This window comes from Malaclemys terrapin, chromosome 1, assembly GCF_027887155.1.
Source record: "Malaclemys terrapin pileata isolate rMalTer1 chromosome 1, rMalTer1.hap1, whole genome shotgun sequence".
In the NCBI taxonomy this organism is placed as follows: Eukaryota; Metazoa; Chordata; order Testudines; family Emydidae; genus Malaclemys; species Malaclemys terrapin.
Window position 1 is genome coordinate 288850584 of NC_071505.1, and position 18958 is coordinate 288869541.

The window sequence follows — 18958 nt, forward strand, 5'->3', positions numbered from 1 at the left end:
GCTCCGTTATTGATCTTTTGACATGAATCTTTACAGACTTCTTTGATATCTGTTGTGAGAAGTGGCATGATTGATCACAAAGTTTACTAAGGACAGATATAAATGGTATCCCTGAAAACTACTTCAAATATAGTGTGTTTTGAGAGTGCAATCCCCAATATATTTGTAATACACCAGATACATGTCCCACAAGCTTTATCTGACCCAAATGTATTTTTAAGACATTGGACCACAGTGACGTGATTGTGACTGAAATACTCAAAATGCATTTGGCACTGCATCTTCATGTAGCTGGCAGGGTAGTTTTGTACATAGACCCCTTGGCCTTCATTTTCCTTTGTTTCTGCAGATGAGTCAACCTTTAAGGCTATTCATAGAGTGAAGCTGGCAACTGAAAGATCCAGATGCCAGGCTCAGGTTTCCAAGTCCAGAACAGTAGGATTTGTAGCTGGGCACTTCCATGGTCTGCTTTAGCTTCACTGTTCATAACCTGGAGGGCATCTACAAAGTTGGCCTGCTGCTCTCCTTTTCTGATCATTCTTAACTATGAGGCATTGCTCTGTGTTCTGTGAATAAGGTGTAGCCCACCTGTCACTAAGAGCACATGTACGGTCATGTGTTCTAAGTTACAAACTGTATATCCATCCCCCTATAGTTCCTATGCCACAATGTGTTGTAGCCAGGGGATTAATTCATATGCCACACAGGCATCCAAGCAATGGACTGAAGTTTCTCTGTGAAACAAATAGTATAATTTGTGAAGATTGTCCATAATGTCAAACTTTTTAAATGTGAACAAGCCATTGGACAAGGCTTTATGCTAGTAGAGTAATTCAGGTTGAGTTTCTATACATGTCCTTGAGATAAAAATTTTAAGAAGAATGTTGTTCCAGTGTTTGAAGTGCTACAGGGTTGTTTGTTTGTTTATTTATTTAAATAGTTCTCTTTATAAACAAAGTCAATATTGATTTTGAAATAGATCAAATGTTTCTGTAATGCATTAAGGGCCCAGCCCTACAAGCATTACACATACAGAACACCGGTTGAAGTTAACTGGATTTCCTATAGTCCCCCTATATGTGGCTAAGGCCCCAAATGTCTACCAAGAGTTCATCCCTATCCTATTACATTACTGAAAAGTTACTAATAGTCATGATCAGTTCAAAATCACTGCAAACTTAATAATAATAATCATAATAATTAAATTTTGTAGAAAGACTTCAACAATCTAATACTTGTTTTTCCATAGAACTATCTAATGTACAAACCATGGGTTATCAAGACTGTTTTTGAAATTTGCTAGTAAGGTCATTTCAATATCTATTTTTATTTTGTTTAAATGTCATTCCACTACATAGCCTTGTGATTACTGTAGTGAGTAAGGACTAAACACCTCAGTAACAACTGAAGTATCAGACCTTTGTGAATAGGTCTGTGCTGAGAAAAAAAATGGAAAAACAAGAAGTACATGTTTCATCAGATGAAAGTCTGGAATAATGAATTAAGGGCCGGGTGGAGGCTTGTGTTGAAAGAAAAATGTATAACCAGATGTCGTGATTAAGGAACTTGGCAAACAGACTTGAACAATATATGTATTCTAAAGAAGAAAAGCCAGGTGTTGACCTCATTAACTTATACAAAGTTCTGAAGAGGAGAAAATAAGAGACATTCCAGGACTTTGAGTTTTTCTCAAATATAAGGACTAAGGGGCATGAAACAATTGTGAAGGTAACACCTAACTCTGAAGGTCTTTAAAAATAAATGAATAAAAACAGTTCAATTAGTGCTGCATATGTAATACCAACTATCAAACCAGCCAAGCCTGCATAAATAGCTTTAAAAAGGAGTTTTAAAAGTATTTGAAAGACATGATGAAGTGGAAAGTAACTGGAGCTGATTTAATAACAGCTACTGGTCTCTGTTGTGTCAGCACCACCAACCCTACAAATGCTACTTAGCATTATTCTTATGCTCAGAAAGGTTCAGCTATCCAACCTGGAAATAGTGATAGTAGTGATAGTGACATATGGTTAAACTCAATCCTACCCTAATTTGGGCAGGGGTGAAATCCACTCTTCAACCTATGGCCACGGCACAGGGCTCCCACACAGCCTGCTATTTCAGCTGATAAACTAGAACAGTAGAAACAACTTCTTCATGCAAGTTATGTGAAATACTAAGGCCACTGGGTCCATTAAAAAGAGATCAGAAGACCCTGCCTTGGCTCACATTGTAGCATCCTGAACCTAGCAGGCATGGAGACTTTATCCATAGCACAGAAGGAGCAACCACACACCTCTGAGCAGCCACTGAAGCAATCAGACAGTTGACAAGAAGGTGTGAGTCACAGTAGGGAGAAATTAGTATTTGGGAAATTAGGTTTAGGTTTTGTAATGACCCAACCAATCTGATTCTGAAATGGGCCACTCTCATTACCACTTCAAAAGTTATTTTTCCTCTCTTGGTATCCTGCTGTTAATTAAATTGTCTCGTTAGACTGACCTTACACTTGGTAAGGCAACTCACATCTTTTCATGTATTTATACCTGCTCCTGTATTTTCCATGCCATGCATCTGATGAAGTGGGTTTTAGCCCATGAAAGCTTATGTCCAAATACATTTGGTAGTCTGTAAGGTGCCACAAGGACTCCTTGTTGTTTTTGCTGATACAGACTAACACGGCTACCACTCTGAAACCTGTCACCATGCAAGGCATCGAATTTAGCTGTATGAAGTGGAAATCCATCGACATCATGAAAAAAATTGTGCAGATACAGACAGACGTCATCTTCCTTTCCAAATGCAAACAAATGGACATCATACCAAAAGGACTGAAGGTAAAAAATCCATTACAATCAATATACCACACAGACTATGGTGAGAGATTGTGCCACACACTCTCAAAGAAACTGAGGAACCACCTGATCCACATCCTATACAGCAAACAGAAGATGATCAAGAATGAACTCTCAAAACTAGAAACTCTCTTAAAAAAACAACCTTCCATATGAACTCCCTCATGGCTGGACTATACAAAAATAAGACAAGCCATTTACAACACACATTTTGCTTCTCTACAGAGGAAAAAGTACACTAAAGTATCTAAACTCCTACATGCCACAAAGGGCCACAACAATGGTTCCCTTAACTCACCCAACAACATTGTTAATCTCTCCAGCTATACTCTTAGCCCGGCAGAACAGTTTGTCCTATCTCAGGGCCTCTCCTTCTGCCCCACCGCCCCCCCCCCCCCCCCCAAACATGATACAGTTCTGCGGTGACCTAGAATCCTACTTTTGACATCTCCGACTCAAGGAATATTTCCAACACACCACTGAACAGCACACTAACCAACAGGAAGCTTCCTACCAACACTACAAAAAGGATTATACGTGGACTCCTCCTGAAAGTTGAAACAACAGACTGGACTTCTAAGTAGAGTGCTTCCAGCTGAAATTGTGGAAAAGCAGCATCACTTGCCCCATAACCTCAGCCATGCAGAACACAAGCCTAGCCACAGCCTCAGAAACAACTCTGACATCATAATAAAAAAGACTGACAAAGGAGGTGCTGTAGTCATCATGAATAGGTCGGAATATGAACTAGAGGCTGCTAGACAACTTTCTGACACAACATTCTACAGGCCATTACCCTCTGACTCTACTGAGGATTACCGAAAGAAACTACACCATCTGCTCAAGAAAACTCCCTAAAGAAGCACACGAACAAATCTACACTGACACACCTCTAGAGCCCCGACCAGGGGTTCTATCTGCTACCCAAAATCCATAAACCTGGGAACCCTGGACGCCCCATCATCTCAGACATTGGCACCCTGACAGCAGAATTATCTGGCTTTGTAGACTCTCTCCTCAGGCCCTACATTACCAGCACTCCCAGCTATCTTTGAGACACCACTGACTTCCTGAGGAAACCACAATCCTTTGGTGATCTTGCAGAAAACACCATCCTAGCCACTGTGGATGTAGACGCTCTCTACACGAACATTCCACACAAAGATGGAATACAAGCCATCAGGAATAGCATCCCCGATACCATCACAGCAAACCTGGTGGCTGAACTTTGTGACTTTGTCCTCACCCACAACTATTTCAGATTTGGAGACAGTTTATATCTTCAAGTCAGCAGGACTGCTATGGGTACCCTTATGGCCCCACAGTATGCCAACATTTTTATGGCTGACTTAGAACAACACTTCCTCAGCTCTCATCCCCTTATACCCCCTACTCTACTTGCACTACATTGATGACATCTTCATCATCTGGACCCATGGAAAGGTGGCCCTTGAGGAATTCCACCAAGATTTCAACAATTTTCACCCCACCATCAACCTCAGCCTGGACTAGTCCACACAAGAAGTCTGCTTCCTAGACACTACAGAACTAATAAGCGATGGTCACATAAACACCACCCTATACCAGAAACCTACTGACTGCTATACTTACCTACATGCCTCCAGCTTTCATCCATACCACATCACACGATCCATTGTCTACAGACAAGCTCTAAGATACAACCGTATATGCTCCGATCCCTCAGACAGAGACAAACACCTACAGGATCTCTATCAAGCATTCTTAAAACTACAGTACCCACCTGGTGAAGTGAAGAAACAGATTGACAGAGCCAGAAGGGTACCCAGAAGTCACCTACTACAAGACAGGCCCAACAAAGAAAGTAACAGAATGCCACTAGCCGTCAACTACAGCCCCCAACTAAAACCTCTCCAGTGTATCATCAAGGATCTACAACCTATCCTGAAGGATGAAACCTCACTCTCACAGACCTTGGGGGACAGGCCAGTCATCGCTTACAGACAGCCCCCCCAACCTGAAGCAAATACTCACCAGGAACTACACACCACACAACAAAAACACCAACCCAGGAACCAAACTCTGCAACAAACCCTGGTGCCAACTCTGTCCACATATCTATTCAAGGAACACCATCATAGGACTTAATCACATCAGCCACACCATCAGGGGCTCGTTCACCTTTACATCTACCAATGTGATATATGCCATCAAGTGCCAGCAATGCTGCTCTGCCATGTACAGTGGCCAAACTGGACAGTCTCTACGCAAAAGAATAAATGGACACAAATCTGACATTAGGAATCATAACATTCAAAAACCAGTAGGAGAACACTTCAGTCTCCCTGGTCACTCAATAACAGACCTAAAAGTGGCAATTCTTCAACAAAAAAACTTCAAAACCAGACTCCAACATGAAAATGCAGAACTGGAATTAATTTGCAAACTGGACACCATCAGATTAGACGTGAATAAAGACTGGGAGTGGTTGGATCATTATAAAACCTAAACCTAATTTCCCCAATACTAATTTCCCCCCTACTGTTACTCACACCTTCTTGTCAACTGTCTGAAATGGGCCACTCTTATTACCACTTCAAAAGTTATTTTTCCTCCCTTGGTATCCTGCTGTCAACTGAATTGTCTCGTTAGATTGACGTTACACTTGGTAAGGCAACTCACATCTGTTCATGTATTTATACCGGCTCCTGTATTTTCCACTCCATGCATCTGATGAAGTGGGTTCTAGCCCACGAAAGCTTATGCCCAAATACATTTGTTAGTCTCTAAGGTGCCACAAGGACTCCTTGTTGTTTTTTCTGTCTTTTTAGTTTTCCTCTTTGGCTTCAGTTAGCATGAGGCACACAATAGCTTTAAGATCTGCAAAGGGGAGTTTTCAGAGACCTTGCACATAATTTATTCAGGTGGAAAATGAATAATGTTTGTGAACAAAAATAAGTCACAGGGCACTATTGATATCTTGCCCATGCACATCCAACATCTATAGTTCAAATCAAACCAGATTAATTCAGAAACATGCCATGTATCTCCAGTGGATATAAGTAACATGAATACTTCTCATTCTCACCAGTAAAAGCAGTTGAAAGTAATGATGGAGGTATTTAATTATTGCTGTATGCAGTATATCTGGCCAGTAATATCTTGGTTGTATAATGGGCAGAATGTGTAATTAGTTTTATGTCAGATGAGTTAATTGTTTGGCGAGTCAGCACTCTCAACGAAAAATGCAAATATTCTGCCATAAACAAGTACAGCAGGGCTTAGAGCTATTGCCTGTTTATTCTCATGTGCCTAGTATATTTTTAGTTGTCTTCATTTTGCAGCTTTGCATTTTTGGGGGGGGGGGGGATTGTTTTGTTTTTTTAGAATTGTAATTTGTTTTCAAGTTATATGGAACTTTTTGAAGAAGTCCATTCTCCTCTGTTCCTTATAATTTTGGACATATAGTAAGAACATGCAATCTGAAACTAATTTTTTATTTGTTAAGTAATAGGACCGAGAAACTATACAGCATTGCATAAAAACTGGCCAAGATCAGATGAGCAAAAACAGCAACATGAAAAGAAAAGGGGATTTTATTCATTTTAGAAATTACTTTATAAATTTGCAGTTTTGTGCAATTATTTTAGAATACACTCAGATACATTGGGGAGGGAGGGAGGATTGGGGGGAAATTCACGGTACCTATATATTTAGTCATTTGATTTATCAAAACACAAAGAGATGGTTATTTCAAGCTTTGGGCCATCCTGAAATAATATACACAATAGAGCTTTTCACACCAAAAGTAAACATACCAGAAGATATAACAACTGGCACAAACAACACTATCTCTCCAACTCTCCACCCAAGAAAATATATGTGAGAGAAGATGAATCCTGAAACATCCCCTGCAAGTTAATAGATGCTGCTTTACCAAGCCAAGGAAAGAAGTAGAGCCCAAAGCCAAATGCCCCTCCCAGGGAAAAACCCTGCCAAAAGCAACTTCCGCTATAATACAAGAACTCCATTTCATCCTTAATATGTGGCAGAAATATAAACATTGCTTGATTTTTTTTCTCAAAACACAAATGCAACATGCAGAGTGCAACAGATTTCTTACCTCGTCCTCATTTGATGCTAGTTGTTTTGCAAATTCTGCTCCATTGCCCAAGCTCATTTCCTCCAACCACCTCTGCACCTTGTTTCTAGGCCTCCTCCCCAGCCTGGTCTCAGCTGTCTTCCCCCAGGTCCCCCGGATGTTCCCTGTAGTTAGTAAACATACCACATATATGTCTGGTAATTCTTACTTATGGAGATCTCCAAAGACTCCTCCTTTCAGTAGACAGTTCATTACATTCCCCAGGTTTATTTCTGGGCTTTCTAGCATAGGCTGGCTTTTTTTCACCAAGCTCTCTCAGACCTTTCATTGCCTTCTTCCCCAGCATGCACTGCTGCCATTCACAGGGCTCTGCTAAGAAATTCACTTCCCAAGATTCCATTGTTCCATACTGAACAAGGACTAAGGCACTGCTTGGCTGATAGCTTCCCTTAAAGGATCAGTGCCCTATTACACTGAGAGGCATTAGAAATAATAGATATCTCTGTCACATGGCATGGCACACTGCATTTTAATACTTGAAGTCCCCTTGGTTTCTGATTGCTAAATTAGAAGGCTGTATGCGCAACTCTTTAGTTGCTTATGAAATAGAAGAACCTGGTCTATTAAGAAATGATGCCCTACATTGAGGAAAATGTCAAAATAATCCTAATCCCTTCTTGATTCTTCAGTTCTGAGTTGCCACTGTCAGTGCTGGGCATCTCAGAGGACACCCACATGGACATGGAAAGCTCTAGGCTACTTAACTCAATGTTTCATGTTGAAATCAGCTTGAAGAAATTCAGAAAAAGCCAGAACAAGTGGTACTCATCTTTAATACATGCACTGAAATGAGTGAATATGGATGTGGGAGTAGTACAAAAAGAGGAATTAAGGCCATATTTCCCTTGGCTTCTGTGCAGGTGCATGAAAGTGGAAGGAAAATAGGAGTCAGAGTAACAGCCGTGTTAGTCTGTATCCGCAAAAAGAAGAACAGGAGTACTTGTGGCACCTTAGAGACTAACAAATTTATTAGAGCATAAGCTTTCGTGGACTACAGCCCACTTCTTCGGATGCATATAAAATGGAACATATATTGAGGAGATATATATACACACATACAGAGAGCATAAACAGGTGGGAGTTGTCTTACCAACTCTGAGAGGCCAATTAATTAAGAGAAAAAAACCTTTTGAAGTGATAATAGAGTATGACACTTAGGGTATGTCTACACTGCAACTAAAACCCCCTGGTTGGCCTGTGCCCGCTGACTTGGGCTCACAGGGCTTGGGCTGCAGGGCTATTTTATTGCCATATAGATTTCCAAGCTCAGGCTGGAGCCCAGGCTCTATGGCCCTGCGAGGTGGGAGGGTCCCAGAGCACAGGCTGCAGCCTGAGCCTGGAAGTCTACACTGCAATGAAACAGCCCCACAGCCTGAGCCCGTTAAGCCCAAATCAGCTTGCACAGGCGATTTTTAATTGCAGTGTAGATATATGCATAGCCCAGGAATCGGCAACCTTTGGCACGTGGCCCATCAGGGAAATCCTCTGGTGGGCTGGGACAGTTTGTTTACCTGCAGCGTTTGTAGGTTCAGCCGATGGAGGCTGTGGGAAATGGCGGCCAGCACATCCCTAAGCCCACACCGCTTCCCGCAGCCCCCATTGTCCTGGAACGGCGAACCGCAGCCAGTGGGAGCTGCGATCGCCCGGACCTGTGGACACTGCAAGTAAACAAACCCTCCCGGCCCGCCAGCGGATTTCCCTGACAGGCTGTGTGCCAAAGGTTGCCGATCCCTGGCATAGCCTTTACTCCAGCTCTTGACTACAGAGGCAAAACCTCCAAGCTTTCTACCTCTCTGAATACCAGAGCTGTGGGGGAAGTAGGGAGGCAGAGTAAAATGGATCTACATGTCTCCAGCTCTGGAGCTAGTGGGAGGTTGGGAGGAAGATAATCCAAGTGCTCAGTCTCAGCAGCGATCCAGGAAAGCTTTTGTCAATTTCATTGGCAGAAAGTAAAATTGACAAGCACCTTTCAGGCAGGCAGCCAGGGAGCGAAATCCATTTATTTTTTTCAGCAAATCTGAAATATTCCTACAGAAATCTCGTGTTTTGGGAAAAGGGCATCGGCCAGCTCTGTTGCCAACTCTGATACTTTGATCACAAGTTTCATTATAGTGTTTTCTCATTAACGCCCCTGCACTTGGAATCAATTGATCAGATGAGAATCTCAACTTTCATGAAAAATAAAAGTAGGTTTCTAGCCCTCTTGGTTGTGGGGAAAAACTTGAAAATTTGAACCAAGTGTATCTGAAAAACTCAGATACCAGAAGCCAAATGAAAAGAATTCCCTCCACAATGTTTAAACTTTCAGAAAATCCTTAATTTTTGAGGCATGAGTCATAATATTTTTGAAATCTTAGAGTTGGTAATACTGTAATTAACGGGATTAACTGTATTAATTAAAGTAAAAACACAGTAAGACTTGTAAATTCTTGTTTTGGATTGTAAATCCTACAATTTTTCATAGATAATTTCCTCTGACCCTTGAAATAACTCTCTGTGAGCTGGATAAAGCTGCTACATAAGCCTTCTTTGAAAAAAAGTCATTCTTTTCTGTGTTTAAGAAAAAATATTTAACTATGTATCCTAGAGGGAGTGGTGGGAAGGGTGAAAGGGTTCTGTTTATTCAATGTTTTTTTGTAACACTCATAATAATAAATATGTTGGACCTGTATTTAGAAATACACCTCTACCCTGATATAACGCGACCCGATATAACACAAATTCAGATATAATGCGGTAAAGCAGTGCTCCTGGGGGGCAGGGCTGCGCACTCTGGTGGATCAAAGCAAGTTCGATATAATGCGGTTTCACCTATAATGCGGTAAGATTTTTTTGGTTCCCAAGGACAGCGTTATATCGAGGTAGAGGTGTATCTTTCTCTCTCCCCAACCACCTTTCTCCAAATTTGGGGACCAACTACATGAGGTAATGAGCATCTCCTGAGGAATGTTGAAATTATTCAACTCCAGCTGGAGGTTCTGAGCCTTTGTGGTGCTAAGAACCACAATTCTCAACAGAACTAGGGAGTGCTCAGACTCAGAACCTTTCAGAAATAGGCCCTTTGTAAATATCAAAACACTCCACTGTTCCCCCAAGTTTTGAAATATTGTCATCATCTGTATGTTGAAGTCCTTTAAAAAAAAGTAGAGTCAAAAGAAAAATAGTCAACATTGGCTCTTGATAAACATGGTATCGGATAAATTTCCTATTCATTCTAGTTAGATTCCAAACTGATTGTCATTTTTCAGAAATTTGAGCTGTGATGATCTGAACTGGATTTAAACAAATAAAGGGAGAATTGATATTGCCTGTTTGAGGAAATGAGAACAAACTACCATTGCCCCATAAAGAGTTGGGGCAAGGTTGAATGAAGTGAAATCAAATCCACTGATACAACCCTGCTGGAGTGTTCTAAATTAACAAACCAAGGAATGTGATTGGTTGAGAGAAAAAGATCCTGCACATGTAAACAACGCTAAGTCCACACCTGAATATGGCTGAAGCGATACAACAAAAAGAGCTACTGTGATCCTGTGATGCATAAACTGGTGAATCTCAAGTAGGTGTAGAAAGGATATTTTACCTCTGTATTTGGCATGGGCCTGACCACTGCTGAAATACTGTGTCCAGTTTTGGTGTCCACAGTTCAAGAAGGACGTTGATAAATTGGAGAGGGTTCAGAGAAGAGCAACAACAATGATTAAAGGATTGGAAATAAATTATAAATGGAGATATCCTATCTCCTAGAACGGGAAGGGACCTTGAAAGGTCATTGAGTCCAGCCCTCTGCCTTCACTAGCAGGACCAAGTACTGATTTTGCCCCAGTTTCCTAAGTGGCCCCCTCAAGGATTGAGCTCACAATGCTGGGTTTAGCAGGCCAATGCTCAAACCACTGAGCTATCCCTCCCCCCATATCTTATGTCTTATTGTGATAGACTCAAGGAGATCAATCCATTTAACAAAGAGATGGTTAAGGGGTGGCTTGATTGCAGTCAGTAAGTATCCACATGGGGAACAAATATTTAATAATGGTCTTTTCAATCTAGCAGAGAAAGGTATAGCACAATCCAATGGCTGTAAATTTTTAAATGTGAAAGTAATTAACCATTGGAACAACTTACCAAGCATCATGGTGGATTCTCCACCATGGACAATTTTTAAATCAAGATTGGTTGTTATTCTCAAAGTTATGCTCTAGGAATTATTTGGGGAAAGTTCTATGGCGGGGGTCAGCAACCTCTGGCAGGTGGCTCGCTAGGGTAAGCACCCCGGCGAGCCGGGCCAGTTTGTTTACCTGCTGCTTTGGCAGGTTCAGCCGCTGGCGGCTCCCACTGACTGCGGTTCGCCGTCCCAGGCCAATGGGGGTGGTGGGAAGCGGCGTGGCCGAGGGATGTGCTGGATGCGGTTTCCCGCCGCCCCCATTGGCCTGGGAGGTCAAACCACGGGCAGTGGGAGCTGTGATCAGTTGAACCTGCCAATGCTGCAGGTAAACAAACTGGCCCGGCCTGCCAGGGTGCTTACCCTGGCGAGCCGCATGCCAGAGGTTGCCGACCCCTGTTCTGTGGCCTGTGTCATACAGGAGGTCAAACTAGATGATCACAGTGGCACTTTCTGGTCTTGGAATCTATGAATCTATGAACACATTGTGTGCTGCAGTTTTTGTAGCAAAATGAGGCTGGGATTTGGCATGTTAGGCAGGCACAGCACAATATAGCAAGAAAAGAAAGTTTAAAGAAATTCTGAGAGAAAGGGAGAGGGAAACTTTGAGCTCAAGCCTGCCAGTTTTTCAAGGAAATGTTCCAAATTATTCTGTGTAAGGCACTGTGGGAAGTCAAGATATTGGGACAAATATCACACAAGTCTGGGGTGATTGATTTGATGTGACTGAATGATGTAGAGGCTACGTAAGTGAGAGACCGTCTTGGAAGCATAATTTAAGAATGACAAAGACCCAACAATTCTTAGAATGAGAGGAGACAACAGGATAAAGCAGGGAATACTGGACCCCATCCCAGAGTTGCTTTGAGAAAGACTTTGAATAATACTGTCAGCAACCACTCAGAGATAGAGGAGAGACAGATTTTTTGGATTCTGAGGCTCAGGGAACCGCAGCGACAAGTATAGTTCTGATCTTTTAACTTGTGCACCTACAACACAAATTTCAGACTCCACTTGCTGACTGATCCATAATTGTCATCTGAAGAATCATCAGAGGATTTTGTAAGTTAAAATAATTAAGTGGTAAGTCACCACTCCCACACTGCTTGAAATTGCCTTAATCTCCAGACCTTGCAACAGTTTGCAGCAAAGAGAAGTGAAAGAACTAGAAGTCCTGATTGCTAATACTCCTAGAAAAGAATCTTGCTCACATTAAGTTTTCAGGCTAGCAGAAACTGGTGAAAGTCAGTACTGATTATTTTGGATGGACACTGACTGACTGAGAATTTGATTGTTTGGAGAAAGCAAGGGAGTTATCAAGTGAAATTAATCAGGAAAAGAGATATTAATGTTTACAGTTAAGTATTGCATTGATCATTTCTGACATCATGAGTTAATTAAATAGAACCCAGCAACAGGGAGACAATTTTTTTTTTTTTTTTTCAAATTCTGGAACTAGATGAAGATAATACTTGTAAAAAAAATGTACTATTCCTGCGAAAATCAAACAAGGGTATAATTTCAACTTCTTTTATTGAGAATGAGCACTTATAGATGGTGTTTTTGTTGTATAATAATTGCATGTTTTGTTTAGAGAATGTAATATACTGGTAAATTAAGTGATCGTAGAAAACAGTGTAAATTGCCATATTTTTGTTAAAAAAACAAAAACAGTTTTTGTTTTGGACAATAAAATATGTTAAATCTTAACATAATCATTAAAACGGTGCGTGATTTGATTCTTTCTGAAGAGTAATTTTTAAAGTTCCTGAAGCTCGGAATCATTTTTGTTGTTGTTGTTGTTTTGGGCTGGGGGCTCTGGGGGGAGGAGGAAGGGACAGGAAAGGGACATGGAGAGCTTCTATCCTGGTCCAAAATTCAAGCTTAAGAAGTCTCTTTGGATTACATAATGATGCTTTCACTCACATTGAATATTACCTTATGTGACAAGTAGCCTCATTGGACTAATTGGTAATACCAGGTAAGGTACTACTCAACTTGACCAAAAGATACCAGAATCTCACCCTTGATAACTGTAATAACTTTGATAAATCAGTTGCCACTTTGGTGATTTTATCATAAGACTTGTAATATTTGCGGTATTTTTATTAAAGCCCCAGCTCCTGGAATCATATGATTATATGAGAAGCTCAGTTTCTTTTTTTTTTTTTTCTTTTTTTTTTTTTAAGTAAGATTCTTGTCTTTACATTTGAGGTGAAGAGTTTGAAAACATGAACCCTAAAGGCTAAAACACCAGAAGGCAGATAAAATAAATCCAAACATTATTTTAATACCTCATGATTTGTTAGCTTGTGGTTAATAATATTGTAAGGTTATATTATAAGGTTGGTAATAGTATTGTTGGTAACACTACTGTTAAATTACCCAGTGCTGCTACTGGCAACCATTTTGCCAGCTGTCATAGAAGAATACATAACAGCTGGGCTTCATTTCCTAGATCAATATTAAAGAGCAGAGATAGATTTAGAGAAACTCAGAAGTCAACACTTCATGAAGGCAACACAAAGTAAAGTAAAAATCAAACAAACAACAACTGAATTTTCATCATACCACATGAGGAATTACATGCAATTTCTGTCACCAGTAACAAGGTTTGTGCATGTAACTCCCTGCATGCTGAGATGAAGATTTACCACTAATGTCTGAATTGATTTCCTTATCAGGCAATTAGTGTATTATTCAAAAATTGACTTCAGGGTCAGTCTCTTCTTGGCTTACATTATTAAGTTACCTGCTTTCAGTACTAAGTTAGCAGTGTTTTGTAATAATTAAAGTATATGGTCCGCATCCTACAAATGCTTGTGCATATTACTTTACTCCAGAGAGTAGTCCCATAAACTTCAATTGGACTACTCCAATGAATAACTTACTCACCTGCATCAGTGTTTGCAGTATGATTACAAAAACACCCTAACTTCAGTCCTGACACAACGTAAGTTAATTATGTGACTGTAAGGGTGGAAGAGACTTCCTTTTTACCATGTAGATTTAGGTTATTTTATTTACAACTAGATATTTTCACTTCCGATATTTTATGGGATGCAATCATCTCAGATCAAATTGTAAGATTCTCATCCTGTTGCCTCTTACCCAATTAATAGTTAATTCTAAATTCTTGGCCAGAAATATGTCTTTTTTGCAAGGGCAAATGAATAAATACATATGATTTATAAGCAAGCTTCTTACTGCTTGATTCTGATTCTCCTCCAGACATTCTGTTGCCTTTCTTGTGGCTTTTTCTTTCTTCTTCTTCTGGTAGAGAAGGTTAGAGATACATTTTGAGATCAATCCTATTCCAGTTGAAGCTAATGGAAACTTGCAATGCTTTCCATGAGGCATGATGAAACCCTTAGGCATTGTAACATATAGAAGGGGGATTTTTCAAAAGCACTCGGCACTAGTTTAGCTCTGTTCCCATTAAAGAAATTAGTAGAGCTCTCAATAACATAATTGAGCATAAAGTTAGGACAATGCTGAGAACCTCTGAAAAATATTATTATTTATTATTTGTACAGGAATTCTAGTCATAGACCAGGACCCCATTGTGTTAGGCATTATACAAACAAAACAAAATGATGGTCCTCAATCTGAGACATCTGTGTCCAAGATTTTTTTTTATGGAGCTTCTCTCTTTATGATGCCAAAGAAATAGCAAAACAAATAACTTGCTAGGATACTGGGGGTTCATAGAAAAGAGATGGATGTCCACATCATGTTACTCTTACTTTCCTTGGGGCTTTCTCCCTTTTGAATAACCTTCTTTCACTATCTAGACTATAGAAATTTGGGGGGAGGGGACAAGAGTATCTGACTCAGGCTTGGAAGGCTGTCTCTGCCATGGCTATAAAAGTAGCTATAAAGGTGTAGTGAATAGAGCTAGATGAATAAAGTAAAATTGTTCTGCAAATATTCATATGAAAGTGCTAGTGAATTTGAAATAGCCACAATTATATATCTCTTCTATGCTACTTTCCAATGAAGTATTAAAGGAAATGAGTCGTACTTGCAAAACAGAATTTCAAAGATGAACAAGTATTTGAAGAAAACAAAATGTAAACATGCTCATTAAGCCAACATCACATGATTTATCTGATCAATCACAGTTCATCAGTATATCTCAAATTTCACATATATATGGTGAGCCCATAGAGAAAATAATAGTTGAAAAGATATAACAACTATATTAGAAGAAATTGTGATCTATTTGTGGATATTTTAAAAAAAGAGAATAGGAAACTAAAGTTACTAAATTAATTAAATTAATTGCAAATTATTCTCTCAAATGCAGTGCTGAATACCATGCTTGCAGTTAATTTCAGCCATCCTATAGACTACTTTTCTATAGGTTGCTACTAAAGAAAAGCTTAGCCATGACATTCCCTTAAATTGCAACTTTTGTTGGGTTCTGTAAAGACATGCTTTATTTTCATCTTAAAAGGCTAAGGCATGTAGCATTGGAAACCTTCTTTGAGGCAGCCGGCCTCAGAAAGAGAAAGACAAAGAACAGAAATCAGGGAAACTCTGTTTATTAAAAAGGTAGGGGCAAAGAGTCAAACTACAGTGTACATTTAAGAAGTGCTGATTTAAAAAAATGTAAAAACTATTCAGGTTTTCCTTTCAAATCTGTCTTTTTTTCTTTTTTTTCATTTAAAATTCCAATCTTTAGGGAGAAGCTCCACTAGATGAGACAAGGACAGAAGGAATTTTTGATGAAAAGTTAGGAGCATGCCTTAAAGGTATGCGTAGGTATTCCTTCTAATTACTTCAATACTCTTTAGATGTGGCCTTACTTAAATGGGTATATGTCCTTTAGAATACGAGAAAGGAATATGTATGTATGCTTATGTACAAAATGGGCCTTTAAAGTCTGACAGAAGAGTGCGCTGTCTGCTAAGAGCAATGATAACACATGTAGACATGAGGCTGAAAAGGATCCTGACAGGAATGGGGAAAAATACACCCGCTGTGCTGCATGTCAGGATGAATGGCACTATTAGATTCCCACTGGAATGGATCAAAAATCCATGCTTGAGGTTTAAAGAAGCAGAAGCTCAGGTAATCTTCAAGAGAATACTTCCAATTCCTGGAGAAGGAGGGCAAAGGCATGACAAGATAATGACGATCAACAGATGGCTCAAGGATTGGTACTATGAGGAAGATTTTGGGATGATCCACCATTGGGAGGCATTCACAGATAGAAGACTCTTCGTGAGTGATGGACTCCATTTGAGTACCTGGGGTATTAACTTTCTGGGATCAAGGCTGGCATGATAGATAAGAAGAGCTTTAAGCTAGAAGATGAGGGGAGAAGGTTCGGAGAGACTTATGAAATCTTCACACTGGGCTTCAATGCACAGAAGAAGGAAAATCAGCTAAATGAAGATGTATTAAGGAATAATATCACACCACAAGATAAGAGTATTGACAACAAGGGGAAAGAAAGTTTGAAATATTGTTTGAAGAAAGAACTGAAATCCGTGTACACAAATGCAAGATATCTGGGCAATAAAATGAAGGAACTTGAACAACTGGTGCATGAGGTCAAGTCAGATATTTTAGGGATTACAGAAATATAGTGGAATAGCACTCATGACTGGAATGTGGGCATTTAAGAGAGAAAAGAATAAAGATAAAGTGGGTAAAGTGGTGGGATAGTACTGTACACATCAATGAAGCAGTAAATTGTAAAGAAATCAGAAGTGATAGTATGGACAAAACAGAATTTGTTTGAGTCCCAATCAATTCTGGGAAGGATTGTAAAAGAGGTTCTACTGAGATAGTATTAGGGATCTGTTACTGGCCTTCTCCCCCTCCCCCAGGGTCAGACTCAGATAAGGATAAATATTTCTTTAATATTATTTAAGAGATAAATGTTTTGAGGAAATGTTTCATGACGAGAGACATTCAATTCCTAGACATAGACTGGAGAATAAATGCTGCTGATACTGGTAGGACCCACTTATTGCTGGATGTTATCGATGACAGTTTTGTTCATCAAATTGTCATTGAACCAAAAATAAATGATGCAATTTTAGACTTGGTATTGAGGACATCTTAGAAGGAAATAACCTTGGAATGAGTGATGAGAGTTGATTAAATTTTAAAGTAAATGGCAGGATAATCAAAACCAGGTAATCAACTATCATTTATTAATTATTAATTATTATTATTATTTCAAAATGGTAGACTTTGGGAAATTAAGGGAATTAGATAAGGAAGTAATCTGCCCTAAAGAGATCAAAGATTTAAATGTGAAGAAGTCTTGAATTTCTTCAAATCAGCCATACAACAATTCTGAAATTTGTATCCCAAGCAAGAGGAAAAAACTTGGAGGGAAATGCTCCAGACCCAGCTTGATGAATAACCACCTCAAAATGATTATTAGGAGTAAGCAGAGTGCCTACAGGGAATGGGAAAATGGGCTGATCTGCCAAGTACATCACGAAGGATGGAAAATGTAGGACTAATGTGAGAACTTCTAAAAGTCAAGCTGAATTAGCTCTTGCCAGGAAAATTAAAATAAATAGCAAGATTTTTAGTTATATAGATAAAAAGAGACTAAAGAAGTCTGAGGTTGGGAAAGAGATTAAAGATAATCTAGGGTGTCCCAAAAACTAAATAAATATTTTGTCTTAGTTTTCAGTAAAGATGATAATATAGAATATGTGCATGAAGGCAGTATGGCTGATGGAAATGACTAGAAATGGATGGAAATTATGACATCTGAGGTGGAAGAAAGCCTTAAAAAGCTTAATGAGATCAAATGGGAGAAAGGATATTTTCCACCCCAGAATACTGAATTAACTGGTCTATGAGATTGCTGGTGCGGTTGCAAGAATTTTTAATAAATCTGGGGTAGTACCATATGACTGGGAAATAGCTAACATTGTACCTCTATTTAAGAAAGGGAAAAAATGACTCAGGCAATTACAGACCTGTTAGTTTGACCTCAGTAGTATGCAAGGCTTTAGAATAAGTTTTGAAGGAAAGAATAATTAAATTCATGGAGCTAAATGGTAAATGGTAAAGTGGATAGGGTAATGCAAAGTGGGTTTAACAAAAATAGATTATGCCAGACTAAGCTGATTTCCTTAGATTGGAAAATAACTGGCGTTTTTTAGTTAAGGGAAGTGCAGTAGATCTTATACACTTAGACTTCAGCAAAGCATTTGACATAGTATGACATAGGAAATTATTAGTTAAATTAGGGAAGAAGAGGATCCGTACAAGAACTATAAGGTAGATAAGGAACTGGCTAAAGAGACGAAGAAGGCAACAGGTTGTGCTGAAAAGTGAATGATCAGACTGGAGAGATGATACTAGAGGAGTTCCTCAAGGATCAGCCTTGGGACCACTCTTATCCAATAGTTTTATTAATGTCAAAGAAAGTGGGAGTGTGCTAGTGACATTTGCTGATGATACAAAGTTGGGAGGCATTGTCAATACAGAGAAGGATCAGAATATTGTACAGGAAGATCTAGATGACCTTGAAGACAGGAGTGACAAAAATGAGATGAAGTTCAATAGTACAAAGAGCAAGGTCAGGCACTAGTGTCTAATAAGAAGAATTTCTGCTACAAGCTAGAGGCTCTGCAGCTTGAAGCCACAGACGAAGAGAGACACCTGGGTGTATGGATCAATCACACAATGACTATGAGCCACCAACACACTGTAGCTGAGAAAAAGGCAAATGTAATCCTAGGATGTATCAGGCAAAGCATTTCCAGTAGAGAGATAGAGAAAAGTATTAATGCCATTGTACAAGGTACTTTTAAGACCTCA